Below are 12,469 nucleotides of genomic sequence, written 5' to 3' on the forward strand. Positions count from 1 at the left end.
ATCTGTGTAAGAATATTCAGTAGCTGTTATTTTTCGTCAAAATTGCAGATCTTTCAAGGGATACTTGCATGTATCTAAAAGCTATTCCCATGCCGGGAATCGAACCCGGGCCTCCTGGGTGAAAGCCAGGTATCCTAGCCACTAGACCACATGGGATGTGTTAAGGGGTATACAAGTACACTCGTAAATTATCTGAGTGATATATGCTGCATATCTGATAGGCCTACCTATGACAACTTTCTACAGGCAGAAACTTGTCAGAGGTAGGCAGGCTGGAATCCAGAAATAACAAGGGAGGTTGGAGGAGCGACCCGAGCTAAATAGGAGGCAAGAAGGCAAGTCAGAGGAAAAGATACAGCCCTGTGTGAGATTGAGAAATGGAGACAGTCCCCAGGTGGTTTGGAGAAGAGAAGCTAGTTCACACGTGAGCTGGGAAATGAAAATTGAGGCAGACCCCAGGCAGGTCAGGGGAAATGAAGTAGTAACCGGGTTAACTAGGGAAAGGAGGCGGACTAGACGAGAGAAGGCAGTCTCAAGTTATCTAGAGAAATGGAGGTAATCCCCAAATGAACTAAAAAGGAGACAGTTTCCAATAAAATAAGAAGGTAATTTCCAGCTGGCGGAAAGGCAATCACTAGATGAGCTCAAGAGAAGGTAGTCCTAAGGTGTGTTAGAGAAGTTGAGATTGTTGCCAGGTAAGTTAGAGAGGACGCAGAACCTAGGTAAGGTGAAGAAGATTGTTCCCAGGTGAAGGAGAAAAGGCATCTCGTGGGACCGATTTAAGGAAACGACTCACTCGTACGAAGTTTCATATTTATAGCTTTCATATATATGTGCCTTGGTGGGAAGTACATATATGTGTGTGACAACCCATGTTGACGAGTCACACCTATACATGTACCGGGTGTGGACCCGTACTGACGGGTACGAGTACCGGCGTGGTACATTTCTGGTCCGTTCTTCTGGGAATGGCTGTACACGTGATTGCTATACGGCTGTATGAAAGACTGTTTTTGAACTATTTTGTATGTACATAAGTATATATATTGGTAATTATGTTTGTGCAACTATATGTGTGCATGTGTTTTCCGTCTTGTTTGTGTTTGTCGGCGTGTGTTTTATGGGGCTGTGTGGAAATCTGTGCGCGCAACTCTGTATGTGTGTGTGTGTGTGTGGTGCGTGTGCATGATATAAGGTTGCGTATGCGTTTTACTTTGCATATTTGTTTTGTCGCCTGTATGTGTTTCTTGGCCATGCTTCAGACATACCACGCCTGAATGCACCAGAGGTGTGGGGCTTTGTTGTTTGTTCTATTTTTTTGTTTCCCAACACCGTGCTTATTTTAAAGGCATACCACAAGTGTGGGGCTTTTATGTTGTTTTTGTTTTTTTCTTTGAAAAAAAATCGATGTATCGCTGCTTTCTCGTTCTCTCACCAACACAAACTCCGAAACACTCCTATAATGGAGTAATATACTACAGTATAAAGCAATAATACCCTCTTGTGACATATCATATGGCTACAGTAGTCTACAAACCTTCACGTGTTCCTAGAGGTTGAGGTTACACGCAAGCCAGCCGCCAGAACGCGATGAAACTTCGCACGGGCGCTGAAACGGTAGTTTTTCAGCTGGAAGAGAGGCAGTCACTAGATGAGTAAAGTAAAGGTAGTCCTCAGGTGTGTTGGAGAAGTTGAGATTGTTGCCAGGAGAATTAGAGGAGAGGATGCAGAACCCAGGTGAAGTGAAGAAGATTGTTCCCAGATGAATTGGAGGAGAAAAGGCATCTCGTGGGACCTGTTTAAGGAAACGACTCACTCGTACGTTAATATTATATGAGCTCGAAAGTTTGAGGAAATTCGCTACTCATGATTCACACGGGGGGGGGGGGGGGCGTTAACTATAATTGAAGTTACTGAAGAATAAGCAGTGAACTTTCATGCTTCCATCGCCCTTGACACTGCACAAAAGTAAAATTAGGAAAGTGTCCAGCACTACGGTGATGAAATATTGGTAAATCAACCAACGGCGACGGGGCGAGAATTCGGTGTCTGGCGCCTCCTCCGGGAAACCGCCTGGACGCCCGACGCGTGTGGCCGGTCAGGGCGTCGCGATCGAGTTTCGGCGCTCGGGCTGGCGGTTCACACACGCGTACACAGAGTTTGTGTCTATATCTATCTATATATATATATATATATATATATATATATATACATACATATATATTATAGATATATTATATATATTACATATATACATATATACGCATATATATACACGTGGGTATGAGTGTATATATACGTATATATATGTATATATATACAATATGTAAATGTAGACGTATGTGTATATATACATATATATACAGACATGTATATATATGTATAAATGTATTTATATATATACATACGTATGTGTATATTTATCTTTACACAAATATATACTGTACACACATATAGACATACATACATACGTGTATGTATATATATGTATATACATATATATGCACATGTGTGTGTGTGTGTGTGTGTGTGCAGGTATGTATATGTATGTGTGTATGTATATATGTGTGTATATGTATGTATGTGTGTATGTATATATGTGTGTATATTTATGTATGTGTGTATGTATATATTTACATGTACGTATGTATGTATAAAAACTCACCTGGCGATTACTTACATTCTTCACCCAATTCGGCTAGAAAGGCCATCTATTTAACAACTCGCCTTATCTTAGCATAACGTCTGTTCTCCAACTCGCCTGAGAACTGCGTCACTTCCTCCTCGCCTGGACCCCCCCCCCCCCCCCCCTCCACTCGCCAGGAGCCGCTTGAGAGAAGCGAATGCTCTCCTCAGTGACTTGCTACTCCGACTAGAAACTGGAAGACGATTAGAGTATAGCATTTGTTTCACAGAATGATTTATGATTCACACAAGCAATATAAAGTTCCCAGCACGTATGGCAAATCAAATATTTAGAACTAAAGATACAAGTCAAGCCTCTTCGGTGTCAGGTAAGTTACCATTTCAAGTTCTATTTCGCAAGAATACGTGAATGCCTTTGCTAAGGGCGTGGAGGTCTCGACAATTATACTTGAACAGTCTCCTTTTAGAAGTGTTAAATGAAAGCCAGCATACTCTGCAATTTATCCCTTAACATTACAGAAGTTGCATCATGCAATATTAGTGATTTAACTTTCATTTCTTAAATATTGCAAACTTACGAAAGTGGGTACCATCTTATATATTTGACTTGCAGTACACCTTAGTGTAATGTGTGACTAAAAGCTAAAGTATAAACAGTTAAAAACTTATGGTGTTTAAAGCAAACTGTTTGCAAAGTACAAACGTAAAGGCGTAGATGAATTGTGTTCATTGCGACAAATGTAGAAAAAAGTATGAATGCGAAAGAACATCTCCACGGGGAATGACATGTATTTGACCGGTTTCGATTACATCGACTGATATGATTTAATCGAAACCGATCATATAGATCTTTTGTAGTGAGATGCTCTCATTCTCATTCATACTTTTTACATATATTAAATTAGGTTAGCTTGGCTTATTCTATATTATTTTGGTCAATATTGCCAAAGTTACAGAGGACAAGCAAATTATTCGCTAGCCTGGTCTTTAATTTCGTTCATGTTTGGCCCACTTTTGAAAGTTCCTTCACGATGACCTCGGCTTCGTCGGAAGTGTTAGGTCAGGCTTGCTCCGCCGACAGTCCAGAAGCCGATTAGCTGTTGGAGCTGATATCCTGGAAATAATTTTTCCTATATTTTTCCCATATCCCTGGCGGTTCACAGGGTTCGAGAATGAGAAAGAAAACAGAGTTCGAGCTAGTGCTTGAAAGGGGGCTTCTGTTGCAAAAATAGAGACAAGGAGCCCACCAGCCCCCACCCCTCCTTCTCTATTTCCTGCTCCTGTTGTTGATCATGACACTCCTCCTCCAACAGAGGTTCTCATGCCGGAGGACGCACCATTTCCGCGATGAAGGAGGTGTCCACACTGCTGGAGGCAGCACCGAAGATGGAAGGAGACATACACAAGTCTCCCTGTGTCCAGCTCTGTGCTTCTAGGAGTTCCATGGGTTCGAGAGCTCACTGAATGTCCACTGGGAAGTAGACCCACTCTAATTTTCGATTAATGACTTAAACAAGGTACATTCGTGAAATGGTTTAGATAAGCCGCCAAACATAAACATAAAAATGTCTCTCACAAAGGACTGTACCTTTTCTAACCTTCTAACCTCCACTTTACCTTGGGTCGCTCCTCCATTCCAACCTGTTAGTGAGTTAGATTGAAGCAAATTGCTGATGCATTTGACATCAATGGACGAAGTCTTTGATATTCTATTGTTGTAGCATGTGATATGGGTCCTCTGGAAAAAAAATCCACCTCAAAAATACAGGTGCAGAACATACCAGGTCTTTTGTATAATATTTCTGCATTTGCTTACAGTTGCTAAGTGCATCTGCCTGCATGGTAACTTTTTCACTTCCCGATGAATTATCCAACTATTCTTTCCTTGGTTAGTACTAAAATCGTTCATATATATATGTGTCTTAGTGGGAAGTGCATATATGTATGCGTGTGTTTGTGTGTGATCATCATTAATTACTCTGTTTATTATAGGTTTTGGGTAAGAATTTTAGTTTCATGTATGTAGACATAATAATTATTACTTTATATATTAACATGGACACATGAACACTGCCGTTCATTAAAAGAGGAGCTTTTAACATATATATGGCCTCGATGGCGCAGTAGGCAGCGCGTCAGTCTCATAATCTGAAGGTCGTGAGTTCGAGCCTCACTCGGGGCAACGTTTTCATGGCTGTTGTCTCCAGTAATATACAACCAGGGAAAATCTAGACATGACAAAATAGTGCCAGTGCATTGGGAATTTCACCATCTGTATAAGAATATTCAGTAGCTGTTATTTTTCGTCAAAATTGCAGATCTTTCAAGGGATACTTGTATCTAAAAGCTATTCCCATGCCGGGAATCGAACCCGGGCCTCCTGGGTGAAAGCCAGGTATCCTAGCCACTAGACCACATGGGATGTGTTAATGGGTATACAAGTACACTCCTAAATTATATGAGTGATATCTGCTGCATATCTGATAGGCCTACCTATGACAAGTTTCTACAGGCAGAAACTTGTCAGAGGTAGGCAGGCTGGAATCCAGAAATAACAAGGGAGGTTGGAGGAGCGACCCGAGCTAAATAGGAGGCAAGAAGGCGAGTCAGAGGAACAGATACAGCCCTGTGTGAGATGGAGAAATGGAGACAGTCCCCAGGTGGGTTGGAGAAGAGAAGCTAGTTTACAAGTGAGCTGGGAAATGAAAATTGAGGCAGACCCCAGGCAGGTCAGGGGAAATGAAGTAGTAACCGGGTTAACTAGGGAAAGGAGGTGGGCTAGACGAGAGAAGGCAGTCTCGAGTTATCTAGAGAAATGGAGGTAATCCCCAAATTAACTAGAAAGGAGACAGTTTCCAATAAGATAAGAAGGTAATTTCCAGCTGGAGGAAAGGCAATCACTAGATGCGTTCAAGAGAAGGATAGTCCTCAGGTGTGTTAGAGAAGTTGAGATTGTTGCCAGGTAAGTTAGAGAGGACGTGGAACCCAGGTGAGGTGAAGAAGATTGTTCCCAGGTGAAGGAGAAAAGGCATCTCGTGGGACCGATTTAAGGAAACGACTCACTCGTACGAAGTTTCATATTTATAGCTTTCATATATATGTGCCTTGGTGGGAAGTACATATATGTGTGTGACCACCCATGCTGACGGGTCACACCTATACATGTACCGGGTGTGGACCCGTACTGACGGGTACGAGTACCGGCGTGGTACATTTCTGGTCCGTTCTTCTGGGAATGACTGTACACGTGATTGCTATACGGCTGTATGAATGACTGTTTTTGAACTATTTGGTATGTACATAAGTGGGTATATGGGTAATTATGTTTGTGCAACTATATGTGTGCATATATAGGTGTGCATGTGTTTTCCGTCTTGTTTGTGTTTGTCGGCGTGTGTTTTTGTGGCTGTGTGGAAGTCTGTGCCCGCAACTGTGTGTGTGTGATTGTGTGTGTGTGTGTGTGTGTGTATGTGTGTTTGTGTGTGTGTGTGATATAAGTTTGCGTATGCGTTTTACACTGCATACTTGTTTTGTCGGCTGTGTCTGGGTTTCTCGGTCGCCCCGGCTCCTTCTGGCGGAACCTCCTCAGAACGAACCTGAGGAGGATCCCCAGCAGGCGAACATGCCTGTTGACACGCCTCTCCGGAGGTGGCGGCGATGTGCGCTCTGCCGGAGGAACCACAGGTGCAGGAAGTAGACCAGGATCATGTGCAGTTGCTGCAGCGTCTCCCTCTGCCCAACGCCATGCTTCAGGCATACCACAGGTCTGGGGCTTTGTTGTTGGTTCTATTTTTTTTTTTTTTTTTTTTCCCAACACCGTACTTTTTTACAAACATACCACGCCTGAAAGGCACAAGTGTGGCCTTTTTTTTGTTGTTGTTGTTTTCGTTTTTTTCTTGAAAAAAAAAAAAAAAGATGTATGGCTACAGTAGTCTACAACCTTCACGTGTTCCTAGAGGTTGAGGTTACACGCAAGCCAGCCGCTCAGTGCGCGCGGCCCGGAAAGAGAACCATTGCATGACTGTTTTGTCGGCTGTGTCTGTTTCTATCTCCCGGAATACTTTTATTTTATTTCTGATTTTCTCTCCCGGAACACCAGTTGCAGAGCAGTTTTCTGACCCGTCTACATTGCAATTAAAAGTCATTAAAACAGTACCTTTATAGTAATTATTTATCGCCTCGATGCATATATATATGTATATGTGTAATATATATACGTACACACATACATATCAGTAATTACTAATTACTACTAATATATTAACACGAACACATGAATTGTATCATTCTTCATTGTAAGAAAAGCAATATCTTTAATGGCCTCGATGGCGCAGTAGGGCAGCGCGTCAGTCTCATAATCTGAAGGTCGTGAGTTCGAGCCTCACTCGGGGCACAGTTTTCATAGCTGTTGTCTCCAGTAATATACAAACGGGAATAATCTAGACATGACAATATAGTGTCAGCGTATTGGGAATTTCACCACCTCTGTAAGGATATTCAGCAGATTTTTCAAGAGATACTTACATGTATCTAAAAGTTATTCCCATGCCGGGAATCGAACCCGGGCCTCCTGGGTGAAAGCCAGGTATCCTAGCCACTAGACCACATGGGATATAAAGTTAGGAATATAGGCTCCACTGTTGGCTTTATTTCTCAACTCAGAAGATTAATGAGTTACCAAGGCTGACAAAAATGATATTATAAATTATAATATTAACAGCCCAACCACCTTCCAAGTACACCTCTAAATTCATTTCAAGGTATATGCTGTAAATCCGAAAGGCCTACTTCAGACTTTTCTGCAGGCAGCAACAACAAAAGCAAAGTATTTCGTCGTGTTCTAAAGTTTCTACATGTACGCACGCACGCACATACACACATTTATATGTGTTTATGTATATGTATATGTATGAGAATGTATATACACATATACATACATAAACATATATGTACTTCCCACTATGGCACATATATGTATGAGAGCTATTATTATGAAACTATAAAAAAAAGTTTCCTTGTAGAAATAGCCAAAGAATGGACTATACCCTTGATAGTTGGGAAATTGATTTGGAACTGAAATATCAGGCAAATACTTCCTTATGTAAAAGACCTGTAAGGCTGTCACAATATGTTCGGCACCAGTATTTTGGAGCTGGACTTTTCAAACTTTTATCACATGCTACAATTTGCGGCACCCCTAAATGATATCAAGGACCTCGTCCGCTAATGCCAAATACATGAGCAATTCGCTTCAACCTAACTCACATCCAGGTTGAAATATATATATATATATATATATATATATATATATATATATATATATACGTATGTGTATATTTATATTTACATAAATATATACTGTACACACATATAGACATACATACATACGTGTATGTGTATATATATATGCACATATGTGTGTGTATGTGTGTGCAGGTATGTATATATGTATGTGTGTATGTATATATGTGTATGTATATGTATGTATGCGTGTATGTATATATTTACATGTACGTATGTATGTATATAAACTCGCCTGGCTATCACTTACATTCTTCACCCAATTCACCTAAGAAGGCTATCTATCTATTTAACAACTCGCCTTACCTTAGGATAACGTCTGTTCTCCAACTCGCCTGATAACTGCGTCACTTCCTCCTCGCCTGGACCCCCCCCCCCCTCCACTCGCCAGGAGCCGCTTGAGAGAAGCGAATGCTCTCCTCAGTGACTTGATACTCCGACTATAAACAGGAAGACGATTAGAGTATAGCATTTGTTTCACAGAATTATTTATGATTCGCACAAGCAATAGCACAAGTTCCCAGCACGTATGGCAAATCAAATATTTAGAACTAAAGATACAAGTCATGGGTGGGTGCTTCATGCTCGGGATGATGTGGAGCGATGGTGTGGTAGCCTGGTTAGCGTTAAGTGCTTGCTTGCATGCCTTCCCGCTTTCAGCTGCCACCGCTGGCTAGCCTGGTGCGAAAAAGGGAGCAGCTATGCATAAGACTCCCCTGCCAGCTCATAGCCTCTCCATCATCAAGATTCTACAGTGCCTCCTCGTGGCCACCCATGGAAACTAGGTACCTTGCGGTCCTAGGCTGAACTGTGGAGGCTCTTGGAGCAGCAGGAGGCCCTAAAGGTACGGGAGCTATGGCCCACCTGCGTGTGGATACGCCCTGGCTTCGTACTAACTCCTGTCCCCCCACGCCCCCTGGGGTTAATAGGCGGCTGTGGGGAGGCAGGCCTTGCCAGTCGCCCCCCCCCCCCCCCCCCGAGATAACCACTGGCAACGACCAATGTAGATGTTGACGCTGGGGGGAGGGCTAAAGTCCCTCCTACCCAGCAAGTATGGCTTGCTGTGGGTCCCTCTGGGTTGGCGACCGCTGGGACTCGGGTGGGGAGGGGGGGTTACCCCCAATCCCAGCTGGGTCCCAGCGGCCGCCAGCCTGGCGTGATGCTTGTGGGGGAAAGCCCCAGGGAGCCCTGCAGGTGGATTATGGGGCCTGCAGCCAGCCAACCTCCTCTATATGGGGCGGCGTCGGTAGGGGTGGCAGAGGTGGCGCCCACCCGGAGTGACTGCCCGAGGTTAGACCTCAGGCGGACTGTCAGGGTGGGGGCTTGGAACATCCGTTCCCTGCGACAGGACGATTGGTTACCACTACTATTGAGGGAATTGAAACAGCTGAGAGTTGAGGTGGCTGCTCTCTCGGAGGTGAGAAGACCTGGCAGTGGCACGATTAGTGTGGGTGGCTACACCTACTACTGGTCGGGCCGAAGCGATGGCCACCATCTCCAGGGAGTAGCCATAGCCATCTCCAGCAGACTTCAACCCTTGGTAGTTGAGGTCACTCCAGTCGATGAGCGTATCATGGTATTGAGACTGAAGCTTTCATTTGGCTTCATGTCTCTTGTTGCTGTATACGCTCCTACGGATGTATATAAACTTGAGGTGAAAGAGATGTTTTACGCCAAACTTGCATCTGTGGCAGACAGATGTCCTCGGCGAGATATTCGTATTATTCTGGGCGACTTCAATGCGGTATCCGGCTGTGATCGAGCTGGCTACGAGATGTCTGTCGGTCCTCATGGCTCAGGAGCTGATGCTGGCAGCGAGAATAGCCTCCTTTTCCGTGACTTTGCTAGGTCCCAGAAATTGAGGATTTCTGGCTCCTGGTATCAGCGTTCTGACCCGCATCGCTGGACTTGGTACAGCGATACAGGAAGAGTGGCCAAGGAGATCGACCACATCCTCGTTAACACTCGATGGAGGATCCTCCAGAACTGCAGGGTATATCGAAGTGCTGAGTTCTGTGGAACTGATCATAGAACAGTAGTGGCTACTCTCCGGGTCCACTTTAGAACCCCCCGTCGCCCAAATGAACACCCTAGGGTGTTTAATTTGGACAGATTGAGGGAGGACGAGTGTACCCGGGGGTTTGCCGAGGCTATCTCTGGTCGTCTCACAGCACTCGAGGGCCAGACAGACCCTGTTCTTATGTGGGATACCTTAAAGCTTGAAACGCTTGATGCAGCTCAGGAATCCATTGGTGAACGCCCAAGAACAAGACAGAATTCCATCTCGTAGGAGACGCTGGAAGCCACAGATGCTTGTCGTGCGGCTCGACTGTCAGGGGATCGGACCTTGCACCGTTCTCTGGTGCGCAGGACAAGGTCACTGTTGAGAAGGGATAAGGAACAGTTTATCAGTAGTCTTGCAGAGGAGGTCGAAAGCCATTTCCTTGCAAATGACCTTCGTCCTGCCTACCAAGCTCTGAGAAAGCTGAACTCCAAGTCCCCCTCACAGACGGCTGCAGTCCGCTCAGCAAGTGGCCAGATAATCTCAGATCCTGATGGGGTGCGTGTGCATTGGGCTGAGTATTTTGAGCAGTTGTATAAGGTTGATCCACCAACAGTTAACATGGATGCAGGTAATGTTGAGACTCCTCTGCCAGATCCACTCATCAGCGAGGATCCACCCTCCCTGACCGAAACCAGGGGGGCGATCTCCAAGCTGAAGGGTGGTAAAGCAGCAGGTGTCTGTGGCATCCCAGCCGAATTGTTAAAGGCTAGTGGAGAACCTATGGCAAGGGGCTTGCATGCAGTCCTGTCTGCCATCTGGCAGACTGGTACCTTTCCCCCTGACCTGCTGAGGGGTGTGGTCATCCCTCTCTGGAAGGGGAAAGGGGATCGGTGGGACTGCAGCAATCACCGAGGCATTACACTACTCAGTGTACCAGGCAAGGTACTCGCACACATCTTACTGAGACGTATCAGGGACCACCTGTTGAGGCACCAAAGACCGGAGCAATCTGGTTGAACTCCTGGTAAGTCCACAATAGACCACATCCTGGCGCTTCGAATCATTATAGAGCGCCGTCGTGAGTTCGGACGTGGGCTGCTCGCAGCCTACATCGATCTCAAGAAGGCGTTTGACACGGTGCATCGCGAATCTCTCTGGGAGATCCTGAGACTAAGAGGAATTCCAATAAGGATTATTGGACTAATAGCAAACCTGTATACAGGCACTGAAAGTGCTGTAAAGTGTGAATGGGGCCTGTCGAGCTTCTTCCCTGTTAGTTCAGGTGTGAGGCAAGGCTGTGTTCTTGCACCAACACTTTTCAACACTTGCATGGATTGGATACTGGGTAGAGCTACTGTCCAAAGTCACTGTGGAGCAACTCTGGGCAATATCAAGGTTAGAGACCTTGACTTTGCCGATGATGTTGCCGTACTCTCTGAATCTCTGGAAACCCTTGTGGCGGCTCTTGATGCATTTAGCAATGAAGCGAAGCCCCTGGGGCTAGAGGTCTCCTGGACCAAGACCAAGATCCAGGATTTTGGGGGCCTGCTAGGAGACCCTGTACAGTCCATACATGCTTGCGGTGAAAACATTGAAGTCACAAAGAGCTTTAAATACCTCGGTAGTGCATTTCACAACTCTGGGCTGTCAGACCAAGAAGTCAATAGACGGATTGGCCTGGCAGCAGGGGTCATGAAATCTCTCGACAAGAGTATTTGGAGATGTCGGTACCTGTGCAGAAGTTCAAACACTCAAAGTTCAAGTTCAAACACTTTATTCCATTAATTACAATGGGTATTACATTTATAGATATGTTGTTTACATTATGTAATTGGATGTTATATACATAGATATTGTACAGTGCTTGTTTAACAAGATGAAATTTCGTACTTGGCTAGATGTTCACACGCCTGATGTCTTTGATATTTCAGTAGATGTTCTTTCACTTTTGTTTTAAATGTTTTTTGGTTGGAGATATTTCTAATATTTTCTGGTAGTTGGTTCCAGATCACCAGTCCTTGGATTTGCATATTTCTTGCCCCGGTTTCTGTATTCGATCTTTTGATATATAAGGAGTTATTTTGCCTTGTAAGGACACCTGTTATGTTACCTGTTGTTTGTATAGGAAATAGCCAATTTGGGTAATTTCCTTGTATTATTTTATGGATCAGAATACACGTGTCATATTTGTGTTTCTGTTGTACGATTAGCCATTTTAGTTTGTTTATATGTGGTGTGATGTGGTCATATTTATTTAAATTTCTCAGTGCTACTCTTGCCGCGAAGTTCTGTAGTTTATGTGTCCTTTGTATTTGTGTTTTGTTTGTGGAGCCCCAGATGTTAAGACAGTAGTTAAGGATACTAAGTGCTAGTGTTTGTATAACAGCAATTCTTGTTTCTGTGGGTATTTTATTTTTTATATGATTCAAGTATATCAGTGTGCCCATTACTTTTCTGTAGATGTGATCAATGTGTGTCTCGAATGTCATGTATCTGTCTACGTGTACCCCTAGGTTG

General features: G+C 44.1%; 5 non-coding genes across 5 annotated transcripts; 2 read left to right on the plus strand and 3 right to left on the minus strand.

Moving 5' to 3' along the window:
- Nucleotides 1–84: 84 nt before the first annotated feature.
- Nucleotides 85–156, minus strand: Trnae-uuc. The gene has a single exon. It is a non-coding gene; the product is annotated as a tRNA-Glu (tRNA).
- Nucleotides 157–4,755: 4,599 nt separating this feature from the next.
- Trnam-cau lies at nt 4,756–4,828 on the plus strand. The gene has a single exon. It is a non-coding gene; the product is annotated as a tRNA-Met (tRNA).
- A 168-nt stretch (nt 4,829–4,996) lies between these two features.
- Trnae-uuc lies at nt 4,997–5,068 on the minus strand. The gene has a single exon. It is a non-coding gene; the product is annotated as a tRNA-Glu (tRNA).
- A 1,897-nt stretch (nt 5,069–6,965) lies between these two features.
- Trnam-cau lies at nt 6,966–7,039 on the plus strand. Its single transcript has one exon. It is a non-coding gene; the product is annotated as a tRNA-Met (tRNA).
- A 147-nt stretch (nt 7,040–7,186) lies between these two features.
- Trnae-uuc lies at nt 7,187–7,258 on the minus strand. Its single transcript has one exon. It is a non-coding gene; the product is annotated as a tRNA-Glu (tRNA).
- Between the last annotated feature and the right edge of the window lie 5,211 nt (nt 7,259–12,469).

Source organism: Penaeus chinensis, chromosome 15, assembly GCF_019202785.1.
Source record: "Penaeus chinensis breed Huanghai No. 1 chromosome 15, ASM1920278v2, whole genome shotgun sequence".
In the NCBI taxonomy this organism is placed as follows: Eukaryota; Metazoa; Arthropoda; class Malacostraca; order Decapoda; family Penaeidae; genus Penaeus; species Penaeus chinensis.